The sequence below is a fragment of the Panthera pardus genome, unplaced genomic scaffold, assembly GCF_024362965.1.
Source record: "Panthera pardus isolate Hobbes unplaced genomic scaffold, ASM2436296v1 HiC_scaffold_24, whole genome shotgun sequence".
Lineage (NCBI taxonomy): Eukaryota > Metazoa > Chordata > Mammalia > Carnivora > Felidae > Panthera > Panthera pardus.
The window spans coordinates 16,578,523-16,593,187 of NW_026526810.1; the positions used below are offsets into that span (position 1 = coordinate 16,578,523).

General features: G+C 72.0%; 5 non-coding genes across 5 annotated transcripts; all 5 read left to right on the forward strand.

Annotated features, from left to right (window-relative positions):
• The first annotated feature begins 748 nt into the window (after positions 1–748).
• On the forward strand, positions 749–842 carry LOC128773231 (small nucleolar RNA SNORD116). Its single transcript, XR_008417508.1, has one exon. It is a non-coding gene; the product is annotated as a small nucleolar RNA SNORD116 (small nucleolar RNA).
• Positions 843–3,582: 2,740 nt separating this feature from the next.
• On the forward strand, positions 3,583–3,676 carry LOC128773233 (small nucleolar RNA SNORD116). The gene has a single exon (XR_008417510.1). It is a non-coding gene; the product is annotated as a small nucleolar RNA SNORD116 (small nucleolar RNA).
• A 2,740-nt stretch (positions 3,677–6,416) lies between these two features.
• On the forward strand, positions 6,417–6,510 carry LOC128773234 (small nucleolar RNA SNORD116). Its single transcript, XR_008417511.1, has one exon. It is a non-coding gene; the product is annotated as a small nucleolar RNA SNORD116 (small nucleolar RNA).
• A 2,740-nt stretch (positions 6,511–9,250) lies between these two features.
• Positions 9,251–9,344, forward strand: LOC128773235 (small nucleolar RNA SNORD116). Its single transcript, XR_008417512.1, has one exon. It is a non-coding gene; the product is annotated as a small nucleolar RNA SNORD116 (small nucleolar RNA).
• A 2,756-nt stretch (positions 9,345–12,100) lies between these two features.
• Positions 12,101–12,194, forward strand: LOC128773236 (small nucleolar RNA SNORD116). The gene has a single exon (XR_008417513.1). It is a non-coding gene; the product is annotated as a small nucleolar RNA SNORD116 (small nucleolar RNA).
• Positions 12,195–14,665: the final 2,471 nt, after the last annotated feature.

Consider the following 14,665-nt stretch of genomic DNA (forward strand, 5'->3'; position numbering starts at 1 on the left):
GTGTGCAAGGCCACCGGGCCTGTGCCAGTCGCCTGACGCGACGCCGGGGCCAGGACCTGCGCCCCAGGCACGCGTGCTCTTGCGGGGACCCAGGCCGCCCGGCTCAGCAGCCCCCTACAGCCCCTAGCCCAGCCTCCCAGCACACGTGACCCTCCGTGCGCACGAAGAGGCACGCGCTCCCCGCTCCCACAGTGCCCTGCGCCCGTGGCTTGTTGCCCGTCCGCAGGCAGCCCCAGGGGGCCGAGGGACAGGACAGGCAGACGGACGCAAGGCGTGGTCGCGGATTCGTTCTGCCCGGCGTGGCGAGCGGAGCCCCTGGGTACCTTGGTGACGCCCGCGGGCGATTGCTCCCCCTTTCTCAGGTGCAGTGGCCACGCCAGGCTCGCGGTCGGCCGAGACACGAAGGCCTCCCTGGCCCCCGAGTGCCTGTGGTTTGCGGTACGGCCGGAAGAAGCGTGGCCCGGAACGGGCACCTTGCTGACGGGAGCGTCCAGACGGTAAGCCTTCCCTGGGTGTCAGCTCGTGCCCCTGGCCTTAGGCTTTCCCGGGGCTGCCCGAGAGGCCGCTAGTGCAGGTGGCCCGCTGGGCACGTGGGGTTTTGCTCCCAGAGGGGCCTGTCCGTTCCTCCGGCTCAGTGGCGTGGCTCTGCCCGGCCCCGGGCACCGGGAGGACCCTGAGTCCCTCGGCTTGCCCCGCTGAGCCACCCGGCCCGCCTGGGTCAGCCGGCCAGGCCGCCCAGAATGTGCTCGGATCGATGATGACTCCCTCAACAGCATTCCTTGGAAAAGCTGAACAAAATGAGTGAGAACTCCCTCCCGTCGTTCTCATCGAAACTGAGGTCCAGCACGTTGTCCGCCCCAGGGAAGGTAAGCGTCAGGGACAGCAGGCTTCCCATTGGTCACACCCCTGCAAGCAGCAGCACCCACGGCCTGCGCCTGGGAGAGGCTCGCGGGGTGTCTCCGGGTCAGGGAGCCGTTTCCCCACCTTCGCGGGCTTTCCACGGCTCGCAGGCAAGGAGCCTGAGGGCAATGAGCGGCATCTGAGGTCGAGTGGGGCAGCTGGTGCCCAAGGCCTAGGACTTCAAAGGCGTGTCTGTGGCACGGGCCCTGGGAGCCGGGGGCAGGGACCTGGCCGGCAGGGCCCGCGGGCAGTGGCTGGCGACTGGGGTCGAGTGGGGCAGCTGGTCCCCCCCAAGGCCTGGGACTTCACCGGCGTGTCTTGTGCCACCGGCCCTTGGGAGTCGAGGGCTGGGGCCTGCGAGGGCCCGGAGGGCTGTGCGGGCCTAAGCGCGCGGCGGTGTGTGTTGAGGGGCCGGGCGAGGCAAGCCTGGCGGGCCGTGGGGGGCGCGGGAGCCCCAGCCCGAGGCGGCGGCCATCCCTGGACACGAGCCCTTTCTCTCGCTGACGTACGTGGAGCGGCCCCTGGCTCGGGCTTCTGGGCCAGGGCAAGAGGCCGGGCTGCGGCACCGGCCAGGTTGGAACCATCGGCCCTGCCCGGCGGCCACGCAAGGCGGCAAGTGGCGCCGGCGCTTCGGGCCCGGGGTGAAGTCGGCATGCCGTGCCGGCCGAAGGCCTGAACGGGAACGGCACGGTCCAGAGGGGACCGCGCCCTGGGGGAGTGCCCGGGCCTGCTCAGCCCTGGTGTCTCGTGGCGTCCCCGCGTCCGTCGTGGGTTACGCGGAGTCCTGCGGCCTCCTCCCGTGGATGGCAAAGTCAGTGGCTCCCAGGGCCGGCTTCAGGGTGCAGCGGTGTGGCACGGCGGTCCCCCTCCTCAGGGCCCTCCTGGCCGCTGGTCTCCGGAGGAAGGGCGCCAGGGGCGGTGGCCTTTCAACAGGGGCCCTCAACAGGGCCCCGGCCAAAGAGGCTGCCCCCCAGCCCCCGCCCGGGCCTGCCACGGAGGCGTTGTCTCCTCGGGCACGGAGCTGGTGGGGCCAAAGTAGACACCCCGGGAGGGACTGCCCCTTGCAGTCGGGCACGGTGTGCCTCCCGTCCTCTCGGGTGGGCCGCAGGTTCCTGTGCGGTGACCTGGCAGGCAGGCGCGGGCCTGCGATCCCTGAGGCCAGGCGCGGTGCCTCGGCCCCGCGGGCCGCTTGGCAGAGGTCCGTCTCCCGTGGCGAGGGCGACGTGGTCTCCTCTCGCTGCGGCCCTGGCCTGCGGGGCTGCAGCCCTTGTGTTCCCTGTGAGGGCCACGCGCGTGTTCCTGGGCCGTGGGCAGGGGCCACGTCGCCTGCCGCGGGCCGCATCCTTGCAAAGGTCAAAGCCTGTCTGCGGCTGCCCTCCCTGCAGCTTCCGGCCGTCGGCGGCCCGGTCCATTTGGCAGAGCTGGCGGGAGGGAATTTCCATGCAGGTGGGAACACACTCCCACGGAGCGGGCAGCCCAGGGAATGCTCGTTCCCTTGCGGGCCGGGGCCCTGGCGCCCCGTGGCCGTGGCCTCGCCGACTCCCTGGTAGGGAACGCGCACGCGGCTCGGTGGGCTTTGGCGCCGGCGTCAGTTGGGGGCCGGGCCCGGGCAGCCTAGCCGCCCCGGCCATTCTGGCGGAGTGGAGAGGTGGGGGCACCGTTTGTCCCGTGGCCGCCTGGGAGGGCGCTGCCTCGTCCTCTGCCCCGTAGCCTGCGGGCCAGGGCGGCCAGACTCCCTGGGGGCAGGTTTTGGGTTTCCCTGGGAGCCCTGAGGTTCCATCCAGCGCTGGCTTCCACGGTGCACGTGGAAAGGGTGGGCAGCGGCGGGAACGGATGCGTGTGGAGGTCGGAGGGCACCGCGTGGCCAGAGAGTGTTTGGGAGGGGCAGGGCCCGGCCCGCGTCAGTGGCCCAGAGGCGTCCAGCGCGGCTCCCTGGTGTGCAAGGCCACCGGGCCTGTGCCAGTCGCCTGACGCGACGCCGGGGCCAGGACCTGCGCCCCAGGCACGCGTGCTCTTGCGGGGACCCAGGCCGCCCGGCTCAGCAGCCCCCTACAGCCCCTAGCCCAGCCTCCCAGCACACGTGACCCTCCGTGCGCACGAAGAGGCACGCGCTCCCGCTCCCACAGTGCCCTGCGCCCGTGGCTTGTTGCCCGTCCGCAGGCAGCCCCAGGGGGCCGAGGGACAGGACAGGCAGACGGACGCAAGGCGTGGTCGCGGATTCGTTCTGCCCGGCGTGGCGAGCGGAGCCCCTGGGTACCTTGGTGACGCCCGCGGGCGATTGCTCCCCCTTTCTCAGGTGCAGTGGCCACGCCAGGCTCGCGGTCGGCCGAGACACGAAGGCCTCCCTGGCCCCCGAGTGCCTGTGGTTTGCGGTACGGCCGGAAGAAGCGTGGCCCGGAACGGGCACCTTGCTGACGGGAGCGTCCAGACGGTAAGCCTTCCCTGGGTGTCAGCTCGTGCCCCTGGCCTTAGGCTTTCCCGGGGCTGCCCGAGAGGCCGCTAGTGCAGGTGGCCCGCTGGGCACGTGGGGTTTTGCTCCCAGAGGGGCCTGTCCGTTCCTCCGGCTCAGTGGCGTGGCTCTGCCCGGCCCCGGGCACCGGGAGGACCCTGAGTCCCTCGGCTTGCCCCGCTGAGCCACCCGGCCCGCCTGGGTCAGCCGGCCAGGCCGCCCAGAATGTGCTCGGATCGATGATGACTCCCTCAACAGCATTCCTTGGAAAAGCTGAACAAAATGAGTGAGAACTCCCTCCCGTCGTTCTCATCGAAACTGAGGTCCAGCACGTTGTCCGCCCCAGGGAAGGTAAGCGTCAGGGACAGCAGGCTTCCCATTGGTCACACCCCTGCAAGCAGCAGCACCCACGGCCTGCGCCTGGGAGAGGCTCGCGGGGTGTCTCCGGGTCAGGGAGCCGTTTCCCCACCTTCGCGGGCTTTCCACGGCTCGCAGGCAAGGAGCCTGAGGGCAATGAGCGGCATCTGAGGTCGAGTGGGGCAGCTGGTGCCCAAGGCCTAGGACTTCAAAGGCGTGTCTGTGGCACGGGCCCTGGGAGCCGGGGGCAGGGACCTGGCCGGCAGGGCCCGCGGGCAGTGGCTGGCGACTGGGGTCGAGTGGGGCAGCTGGTCCCCCCCAAGGCCTGGGACTTCACCGGCGTGTCTTGTGCCACCGGCCCTTGGGAGTCGAGGGCTGGGGCCTGCGAGGGCCCGGAGGGCTGTGCGGGCCTAAGCGCGCGGCGGTGTGTGTTGAGGGGCCGGGCGAGGCAAGCCTGGCGGGCCGTGGGGGGCGCGGGAGCCCCAGCCCGAGGCGGCGGCCATCCCTGGACACGAGCCCTTTCTCTCGCTGACGTACGTGGAGCGGCCCCTGGCTCGGGCTTCTGGGCCAGGGCAAGAGGCCGGGCTGCGGCACCGGCCAGGTTGGAACCATCGGCCCTGCCCGGCGGCCACGCAAGGCGGCAAGTGGCGCCGGCGCTTCGGGCCCGGGGTGAAGTCGGCATGCCGTGCCGGCCGAAGGCCTGAACGGGAACGGCACGGTCCAGAGGGGACCGCGCCCTGGGGGAGTGCCCGGGCCTGCTCAGCCCTGGTGTCTCGTGGCGTCCCCGCGTCCGTCGTGGGTTACGCGGAGTCCTGCGGCCTCCTCCCGTGGATGGCAAAGTCAGTGGCTCCCAGGGCCGGCTTCAGGGTGCAGCGGTGTGGCACGGCGGTCCCCCTCCTCAGGGCCCTCCTGGCCGCTGGTCTCCGGAGGAAGGGCGCCAGGGGCGGTGGCCTTTCAACAGGGGCCCTCAACAGGGCCCCGGCCAAAGAGGCTGCCCCCCAGCCCCCGCCCGGGCCTGCCACGGAGGCGTTGTCTCCTCGGGCACGGAGCTGGTGGGGCCAAAGTAGACACCCCGGGAGGGACTGCCCCTTGCAGTCGGGCACGGTGTGCCTCCCGTCCTCTCGGGTGGGCCGCAGGTTCCTCTGCGGTGACCTGGCAGGCAGGCGCGGGCCTGCGATCCCTGAGGCCAGGCGCGGTGCCTCGGCCCCGCGGGCCGCTTGGCAGAGGTCCGTCTCCCGTGGCGAGGGCGACGTGGTCTCCTCTCGCTGCGGCCCTGGCCTGCGGGGCTGCAGCCCTTGTGTTCCCTGTGAGGGCCACGCGCGTGTTCCTGGGCCGTGGGCAGGGGCCACGTCGCCTGCCGCGGGCCGCATCCTTGCAAAGGTCAAAGCCTGTCTGCGGCTGCCCTCCCTGCAGCTTCCGGCCGTCGGCGGCCCGGTCCATTTGGCAGAGCTGGCGGGAGGGAATTTCCATGCAGGTGGGAACACACTCCCACGGAGCGGGCAGCCCAGGGAATGCTCGTTCCCTTGCGGGCCGGGGCCCTGGCGCCCCGTGGCCGTGGCCTCGCCGACTCCCTGGTAGGGAACGCGCACGCGGCTCGGTGGGCTTTGGCGCCGGCGTCAGTTGGGGGCCGGGCCCGGGCAGCCTAGCCGCCCCGGCCATTCTGGCGGAGTGGAGAGGTGGGGGCACCGTTTGTCCCGTGGCCGCCTGGGAGGGCGCTGCCTCGTCCTCTGCCCCGTAGCCTGCGGGCCAGGGCGGCCAGACTCCCTGGGGGCAGGTTTTGGGTTTCCCTGGGAGCCCTGAGGTTCCATCCAGCGCTGGCTTCCACGGTGCACGTGGAAAGGGTGGGCAGCGGCGGGAACGGATGCGTGTGGAGGTCGGAGGGCACCGCGTGGCCAGAGAGTGTTTGGGAGGGGCAGGGCCCGGCCCGCGTCAGTGGCCCAGAGGCGTCCAGCGCGGCTCCCTGGTGTGCAAGGCCACCGGGCCTGTGCCAGTCGCCTGACGCGACGCCGGGGCCAGGACCTGCGCCCCAGGCACGCGTGCTCTTGCGGGGACCCAGGCCGCCCGGCTCAGCAGCCCCCTACAGCCCCTAGCCCAGCCTCCCAGCACACGTGACCCTCCGTGCGCACGAAGAGGCACGCGCTCCCGCTCCCACAGTGCCCTGCGCCCGTGGCTTGTTGCCCGTCCGCAGGCAGCCCCAGGGGGCCGAGGGACAGGACAGGCAGACGGACGCAAGGCGTGGTCGCGGATTCGTTCTGCCCGGCGTGGCGAGCGGAGCCCCTGGGTACCTTGGTGACGCCCGCGGGCGATTGCTCCCCCTTTCTCAGGTGCAGTGGCCACGCCAGGCTCGCGGTCGGCCGAGACACGAAGGCCTCCCTGGCCCCCGAGTGCCTGTGGTTTGCGGTACGGCCGGAAGAAGCGTGGCCCGGAACGGGCACCTTGCTGACGGGAGCGTCCAGACGGTAAGCCTTCCCTGGGTGTCAGCTCGTGCCCCTGGCCTTAGGCTTTCCCGGGGCTGCCCGAGAGGCCGCTAGTGCAGGTGGCCCGCTGGGCACGTGGGGTTTTGCTCCCAGAGGGGCCTGTCCGTTCCTCCGGCTCAGTGGCGTGGCTCTGCCCGGCCCCGGGCACCGGGAGGACCCTGAGTCCCTCGGCTTGCCCCGCTGAGCCACCCGGCCCGCCTGGGTCAGCCGGCCAGGCCGCCCAGAATGTGCTCGGATCGATGATGACTCCCTCAACAGCATTCCTTGGAAAAGCTGAACAAAATGAGTGAGAACTCCCTCCCGTCGTTCTCATCGAAACTGAGGTCCAGCACGTTGTCCGCCCCAGGGAAGGTAAGCGTCAGGGACAGCAGGCTTCCCATTGGTCACACCCCTGCAAGCAGCAGCACCCACGGCCTGCGCCTGGGAGAGGCTCGCGGGGTGTCTCCGGGTCAGGGAGCCGTTTCCCCACCTTCGCGGGCTTTCCACGGCTCGCAGGCAAGGAGCCTGAGGGCAATGAGCGGCATCTGAGGTCGAGTGGGGCAGCTGGTGCCCAAGGCCTAGGACTTCAAAGGCGTGTCTGTGGCACGGGCCCTGGGAGCCGGGGGCAGGGACCTGGCCGGCAGGGCCCGCGGGCAGTGGCTGGCGACTGGGGTCGAGTGGGGCAGCTGGTCCCCCCCAAGGCCTGGGACTTCACCGGCGTGTCTTGTGCCACCGGCCCTTGGGAGTCGAGGGCTGGGGCCTGCGAGGGCCCGGAGGGCTGTGCGGGCCTAAGCGCGCGGCGGTGTGTGTTGAGGGGCCGGGCGAGGCAAGCCTGGCGGGCCGTGGGGGGCGCGGGAGCCCCAGCCCGAGGCGGCGGCCATCCCTGGACACGAGCCCTTTCTCTCACTGACGTACGTGGAGCGGCCCCTGGCTCGGGCTTCTGGGCCAGGGCAAGAGGCCGGGCTGCGGCACCGGCCAGGTTGGAACCATCGGCCCTGCCCGGCGGCCACGCAAGGCGGCAAGTGGCGCCGGCGCTTCGGGCCCGGGGTGAAGTCGGCATGCCGTGCCGGCCGAAGGCCTGAACGGGAACGGCACGGTCCAGAGGGGACCGCGCCCTGGGGGAGTGCCCGGGCCTGCTCAGCCCTGGTGTCTCGTGGCGTCCCCGCGTCCGTCGTGGGTTACGCGGAGTCCTGCGGCCTCCTCCCGTGGATGGCAAAGTCAGTGGCTCCCAGGGCCGGCTTCAGGGTGCAGCGGTGTGGCACGGCGGTCCCCCTCCTCAGGGCCCTCCTGGCCGCTGGTCTCCGGAGGAAGGGCGCCAGGGGCGGTGGCCTTTCAACAGGGGCCCTCAACAGGGCCCCGGCCAAAGAGGCTGCCCCCCAGCCCCCGCCCGGGCCTGCCACGGAGGCGTTGTCTCCTCGGGCACGGAGCTGGTGGGGCCAAAGTAGACACCCCGGGAGGGACTGCCCCTTGCAGTCGGGCACGGTGTGCCTCCCGTCCTCTCGGGTGGGCCGCAGGTTCCTGTGCGGTGACCTGGCAGGCAGGCGCGGGCCTGCGATCCCTGAGGCCAGGCGCGGTGCCTCGGCCCCGCGGGCCGCTTGGCAGAGGTCCGTCTCCCGTGGCGAGGGCGACGTGGTCTCCTCTCGCTGCGGCCCTGGCCTGCGGGGCTGCAGCCCTTGTGTTCCCTGTGAGGGCCACGCGCGTGTTCCTGGGCCGTGGGCAGGGGCCACGTCGCCTGCCGCGGGCCGCATCCTTGCAAAGGTCAAAGCCTGTCTGCGGCTGCCCTCCCTGCAGCTTCCGGCCGTCGGCGGCCCGGTCCATTTGGCAGAGCTGGCGGGAGGGAATTTCCATGCAGGTGGGAACACACTCCCACGGAGCGGGCAGCCCAGGGAATGCTCGTTCCCTTGCGGGCCGGGGCCCTGGCGCCCCGTGGCCGTGGCCTCGCCGACTCCCTGGTAGGGAACGCGCACGCGGCTCGGTGGGCTTTGGCGCCGGCGTCAGTTGGGGGCCGGGCCCGGGCAGCCTAGCCGCCCCGGCCATTCTGGCGGAGTGGAGAGGTGGGGGCACCGTTTGTCCCGTGGCCGCCTGGGAGGGCGCTGCCTCGTCCTCTGCCCCGTAGCCTGCGGGCCAGGGCGGCCAGACTCCCTGGGGGCAGGTTTTGGGTTTCCCTGGGAGCCCTGAGGTTCCATCCAGCGCTGGCTTCCACGGTGCACGTGGAAAGGGTGGGCAGCGGCGGGAACGGATGCGTGTGGAGGTCGGAGGGCACCGCGTGGCCAGAGAGTGTTTGGGAGGGGCAGGGCCCGGCCCGCGTCAGTGGCCCAGAGGCGTCCAGCGCGGCTCCCTGGTGTGCAAGGCCACCGGGCCTGTGCCAGTCGCCTGACGCGACGCCGGGGCCAGGACCTGCGCCCCAGGCACGCGTGCTCTTGCGGGGACCCAGGCCGCCCGGCTCAGCAGCCCCCTACAGCCCCTAGCCCAGCCTCCCAGCACACGTGACCCTCCGTGCGCACGAAGAGGCACGCGCTCCCGCTCCCACAGTGCCCTGCGCCCGTGGCTTGTTGCCCGTCCGCAGGCAGCCCCAGGGGGCCGAGGGACAGGACAGGCAGACGGACGCAAGGCGTGGTCGCGGATTCGTTCTGCCCGGCGTGGCGAGCGGAGCCCCTGGGTACCTTGGTGACGCCCGCGGGCGATTGCTCCCCCTTTCTCAGGTGCAGTGGCCACGCCAGGCTCGCGGTCGGCCGAGACACGAAGGCCTCCCTGGCCCCCGAGTGCCTGTGGTTTGCGGTACGGCCGGAAGAAGCGTGGCCCGGAACGGGCACCTTGCTGACGGGAGCGTCCAGACGGTAAGCCTTCCCTGGGTGTCAGCTCGTGCCCCTGGCCTTAGGCTTTCCCGGGGCTGCCCGAGAGGCCGCTAGTGCAGGTGGCCCGCTGGGCACGTGGGGTTTTGCTCCCAGAGGGGCCTGTCCGTTCCTCCGGCTCAGTGGCGTGGCTCTGCCCGGCCCCGGGCACCGGGAGGACCCTGAGTCCCTCGGCTTGCCCCGCTGAGCCACCCGGCCCGCCTGGGTCAGCCGGCCAGGCCGCCCAGAATGTGCTCGGATCGATGATGACTCCCTCAACAGCATTCCTTGGAAAAGCTGAACAAAATGAGTGAGAACTCCCTCCCGTCGTTCTCATCGAAACTGAGGTCCAGCACGTTGTCCGCCCCAGGGAAGGTAAGCGTCAGGGACAGCAGGCTTCCCATTGGTCACACCCCTGCAAGCAGCAGCACCCACGGCCTGCGCCTGGGAGAGGCTCGCGGGGTGTCTCCGGGTCAGGGAGCCGTTTCCCCACCTTCGCGGGCTTTCCACGGCTCGCAGGCAAGGAGCCTGAGGGCAATGAGCGGCATCTGAGGTCGAGTGGGGCAGCTGGTGCCCAAGGCCTAGGACTTCAAAGGCGTGTCTGTGGCACGGGCCCTGGGAGCCGGGGGCAGGGACCTGGCCGGCAGGGCCCGCGGGCAGTGGCTGGCGACTGGGGTCGAGTGGGGCAGCTGGTCCCCCCCAAGGCCTGGGACTTCACCGGCGTGTCTTGTGGCACCGGCCCTTGGGAGTCGAGGGCTGGGGCCTGCGAGGGCCCGGAGGGCTGTGCGGGCCTAAGCGCGCGGCGGTGTGTGTTGAGGGGCCGGGCGAGGCAAGCCTGGCGGGCCGTGGGGGGCGCGGGAGCCCCAGCCCGAGGCGGCGGCCATCCCTGGACACGAGCCCTTTCTCTCACTGACGTACGTGGAGCGGCCCCTGGCTCGGGCTTCTGGGCCAGGGCAAGAGGCCGGGCTGCGGCACCGGCCAGGTTGGAACCATCGGCCCTGCCCGGCGGCCACGCAAGGCGGCAAGTGGCGCCGGCGCTTCGGGCCCGGGGTGAAGTCGGCATGCCGTGCCGGCCGAAGGCCTGAACGGGAACGGCACGGTCCAGAGGGGACCGCGCCCTGGGGGAGTGCCCGGGCCTGCTCAGCCCTGGTGTCTCGTGGCGTCCCCGCGTCCGTCGTGGGTTACGCGGAGTCCTGCGGCCTCCTCCCGTGGATGGCAAAGTCAGTGGCTCCCAGGGCCGGCTTCAGGGTGCAGCGGTGTGGCACGGCGGTCCCCCTCCTCAGGGCCCTCCTGGCCGCTGGTCTCCGGAGGAAGGGCGCCAGGGGCGGTGGCCTTTCAACAGGGGCCCTCAACAGGGCCCCGGCCAAAGAGGCTGCCCCCCAGCCCCCGCCCGGGCCTGCCACGGAGGCGTTGTCTCCTCGGGCACGGAGCTGGTGGGGCCAAAGTAGACACCCCGGGAGGGACTGCCCCTTGCAGTCGGGCACGGTGTGCCTCCCGTCCTCTCGGATGGGCCGCAGGTTCCTCTGCGGTGACCTGGCAGGCAGGCGCGGGCCTGCGATCCCTGAGGCCAGGCGCGGTGCCTCGGCCCCGCGGGCCGCTTGGCAGAGGTCCGTCTCCCGTGGCGAGGGCGACGTGGTCTCCTCTCGCTGCGGCCCTGGCCTGCGGGGCTGCAGCCCTTGTGTTCCCTGTGAGGGCCACGCGCATGTTCCTGGGCCGTGGGCAGGGGCCACGTCGCCTGCCGCGGGCCGCATCCTTGCAAAGGTCAAAGCCTGTCTGCGGCTGCCCTCCCTGCAGCTTCCGGCCGTCGGCGGCCCGGTCCATTTGGCAGAGCTGGCGGGAGGGAATTTCCATGCAGGTGGGAACACACTCCCACGGAGCGGGCAGCCCAGGGAATGCTCGTTCCCTTGCGGGCCGGGGCCCTGGCGCCCCGTGGCCGTGGCCTCGCCGACTCCCTGGTAGGGAACGCGCACGCGGCTCGGTGGGCTTTGGCGCCGGCGTCAGTTGGGGGCCGGGCCCGGGCAGCCTAGCCGCCCCGGCCATTCTGGCGGAGTGGAGAGGTGGGGGCACCGTTTGTCCCGTGGCCGCCTGGGAGGGCGCTGCCTCGTCCTCTGCCCCGTAGCCTGCGGGCCAGGGCGGCCAGACTCCCTGGGGGCAGGTTTTGGGTTTCCCTGGGAGCCCTGAGGTTCCATCCAGCGCTGGCTTCCACGGTGCACGTGGAAAGGGTGGGCAGCGGCGGGAACGGATGCGTGTGGAGGTCGGAGGGCACCGCGTGGCCAGAGAGTGTTTGGGAGGGGCAGGGCCCGGCCCGCGTCAGTGGCCCAGAGGCGTCCAGCGCGGCTCCCTGGTGTGCAAGGCCACCGGGCCTGTGCCAGGTCGCCTGACGCGACGCCGGGGCCAGGACCTGCGCCCCAGGCACGCGTGCTCTTGCGGGGACCCCAGGCCGCCCGGCTCAGCAGCCCCCCTACAGCCCCTAGCCCAGCCTCCCAGCACACGTGACCCTCCGTGCGCACGAAGAGGCACGCGCTCCCGCTCCCACAGTGCCCTGCGCCCGTGGCTTGTTGCCCGTCCGCAGGCAGCCCCAGGGGGCCGAGGGACAGGACAGGCAGACGGACGCAAGGCGTGGTCGCGGATTCGTTCTGCCCGGCGTGGCGAGCGGAGCCCCTGGGTACCTTGGTGACGCCCCTGCGGGCGATTGCTCCCCCTTTCTCAGGTGCAGTGGCCACGCCAGGCTCGCGGTCGGCCGAGACACGAAGGCCTCCCTGGCCCCCGAGTGCCTGTGGTTTGCGGTACGGCCGGAAGAAGCGTGGCCCGGAACGGGCACCTTGCTGACGGGAGCGTCCAGACGGTAAGCCTTCCCTGGGTGTCAGCTCGTGCCCCTGGCCTTAGGCTTTCCCGGGGCTTTCCCGGGGCTGCCCGAGAGGCCGCTAGTGCAGGTGGCCCGCTGGGCACGTGGGGTTTTGCTCCCAGAGGGGCCTGTCCGTTCCTCCGGCTCAGTGGCGTGGCTCTGCCCGGCCCCGGGCACCGGGAGGACCCTGAGTCCCTCGGCTTGCCCCGCTGAGCCACCCGGCCCGCCTGGGTCAGCCGGCCAGGCCGCCCAGAATGTGCTCGGATCGATGATGACTCCCTCAACAGCATTCCTTGGAAAAGCTGAACAAAATGAGTGAGAACTCCCTCCCGTCGTTCTCATCGAAACTGAGGTCCAGCACGTTGTCCGCCCCAGGGAAGGTAAGCGTCAGGGACAGCAGGCTTCCCATTGGTCACACCCCTGCAAGCAGCAGCACCCACGGCCTGCGCCTGGGAGAGGCTCGCGGGGTGTCTCCGGGTCAGGGAGCCGTTTCCCCACCTTCGCGGGCTTTCCACGGCTCGCAGGCAAGGAGCCTGAGGGCAATGAGCGGCATCTGAGGTCGAGTGGGGCAGCTGGTGCCCAAGGCCTAGGACTTCAAAGGCGTGTCTGTGGCACGGGCCCTGGGAGCCGGGGGCAGGGACCTGGCCGGCAGGGCCCGCGGGCAGTGGCTGGCGACTGGGGTCGAGTGGGGCAGCTGGTCCCCCCCAAGGCCTGGGACTTCACCGGCGTGTCTTGTGGCACCGGCCCTTGGGAGTCGAGGGCTGGGGCCTGCGAGGGCCCGGAGGGCTGTGCGGGCCTAAGCGCGCGGCGGTGTGTGTTGAGGGGCCGGGCGAGGCAAGCCTGGCGGGCCGTGGGGGGCGCGGGAGCCCCAGCCCGAGGCGGCGGCCATCCCTGGACACGAGCCCTTTCTCTCGCTGACGTACGTGGAGCGGCCCCTGGCTCGGGCTTCTGGGCCAGGGCAAGAGGCCGGGCTGCGGCACCGGCCAGGTTGGAACCATCGGCCCTGCCCGGCGGCCACGCAAGGCGGCAAGTGGCGCCGGCGCTTCGGGCCCGGGGTGAAGTCGGCATGCCGTGCCGGCCGAAGGCCTGAACGGGAACGGCACGGTCCAGAGGGGACCGCGCCCTGGGGGAGTGCCCGGGCCTGCTCAGCCCTGGTGTCTCGTGGCGTCCCCGCGTCCGTCGTGGGTTACGCGGAGTCCTGCGGCCTCCTCCCGTGGATGGCAAAGTCAGTGGCTCCCAGGGCCGGCTTCAGGGTGCAGCGGTGTGGCACGGCGGTCCCCCTCCTCAGGGCCCTCCTGGCCGCTGGTCTCCGGAGGAAGGGCGCCAGGGGCGGTGGCCTTTCAACAGGGGCCCTCAACAGGGCCCCGGCCAAAGAGGCTGCCCCCCAGCCCCCGCCCGGGCCTGCCACGGAGGCGTTGTCTCCTCGGGCACGGAGCTGGTGGGGCCAAAGTAGACACCCCGGGAGGGACTGCCCCTTGCAGTCGGGCACGGTGTGCCTCCCGTCCTCTCGGGTGGGCCGCAGGTTCCTGTGCGGTGACCTGGCAGGCAGGCGCGGGCCTGCGATCCCTGAGGCCAGGCGCGGTGCCTCGGCCCCGCGGGCCGCTTGGCAGAGGTCCGTCTCCCGTGGCGAGGGCGACGTGGTCTCCTCTCGCTGCGGCCCTGGCCTGCGGGGCTGCAGCCCTTGTGTTCCCTGTGAGGGCCACGCGCGTGTTCCTGGGCCGTGGGCAGGGGCCACGTCGCCTGCCGCGGGCCGCATCCTTGCAAAGGTCAAAGCCTGTCTGCGGCTGCCCTCCCTGCAGCTTCCGGCCGTCGGCGGCCCGGTCCATTTGGCAGAGCTGGCGGGAGGGAATTTCCATGCAGGTGGGAACACACTCCCACGGAGCGGGCAGCCCAGGGAATGCTCGTTCCCTTGCGGGCCGGGGCCCTGGCGCCCCGTGGCCGTGGCCTCGCCGACTCCCTGGTAGGGAACGCGCACGCGGCTCGGTGGGCTTTGGCGCCGGCGTCAGTTGGGGGCCGGGCCCGGGCAGCCTAGCCGCCCCGGCCATTCTGGCGGAGTGGAGAGGTGGGGGCACCGTTTGTCCCGTGGCCGCCTGGGAGGGCGCTGCCTCGTCCTCTGCCCCGTAGCCTGCGGGCCAGGGCGGCCAGACTCCCTGGGGGCAGGTTTTGGGTTTCCCTGGGACCCCTGAGGTTCCATCCAGCGCTGGCTTCCACGGTGCACGTGGAAAGGGTGGGCAGCGGCGGGAACGGATGCGTGTGGAGGTCGGAGGGCACCGCGTGGCCAGAGAGTGTTTGGGAGGGGCAGGGCCCGGCCCGCGTCAGTGGCCCAGAGGCGTCCAGCGCGGCTCCCTGGTGTGCAAGGCCACCGGGCCTGTGCCAGTCGCCTGACGCGACGCCGGGGCCAGGACCTGCGCCCCAGGCACGCGTGCTCTTGCGGGGACCCAGGCCGCCCGGCTCAGCAGCCCCCTACAGCCCCTAGCCCAGCCTCCCAGCACACGTGACCCTCCGTGCGCACGAAGAGGCACGCGCTCCCGCTCCCACAGTGCCCTGCGCCCGTGGCTTGTTGCCCGTCCGCAGGCAGCCCCAGGGGGCCGAGGGACAGGACAGGCAGACGGACGCAAGGCGTGGTCGCGGATTCGTTCTGCCCGGCGTGGCGAGCGGAGCCCCTGGGTACCTTGGTGACGCCCGCGGGCGATTGCTCCCCCTTTCTCAGGTGCAGTGGCCACGCCAGGCTCGCGGTCGGCCGAGACACGAAGGCCTCCCTGGCCCCCGAGTGCCTGTGGTTTGCGGTACGGCCGGAAGAAGCGTGGCCCGGAACGGGCACCTTGCT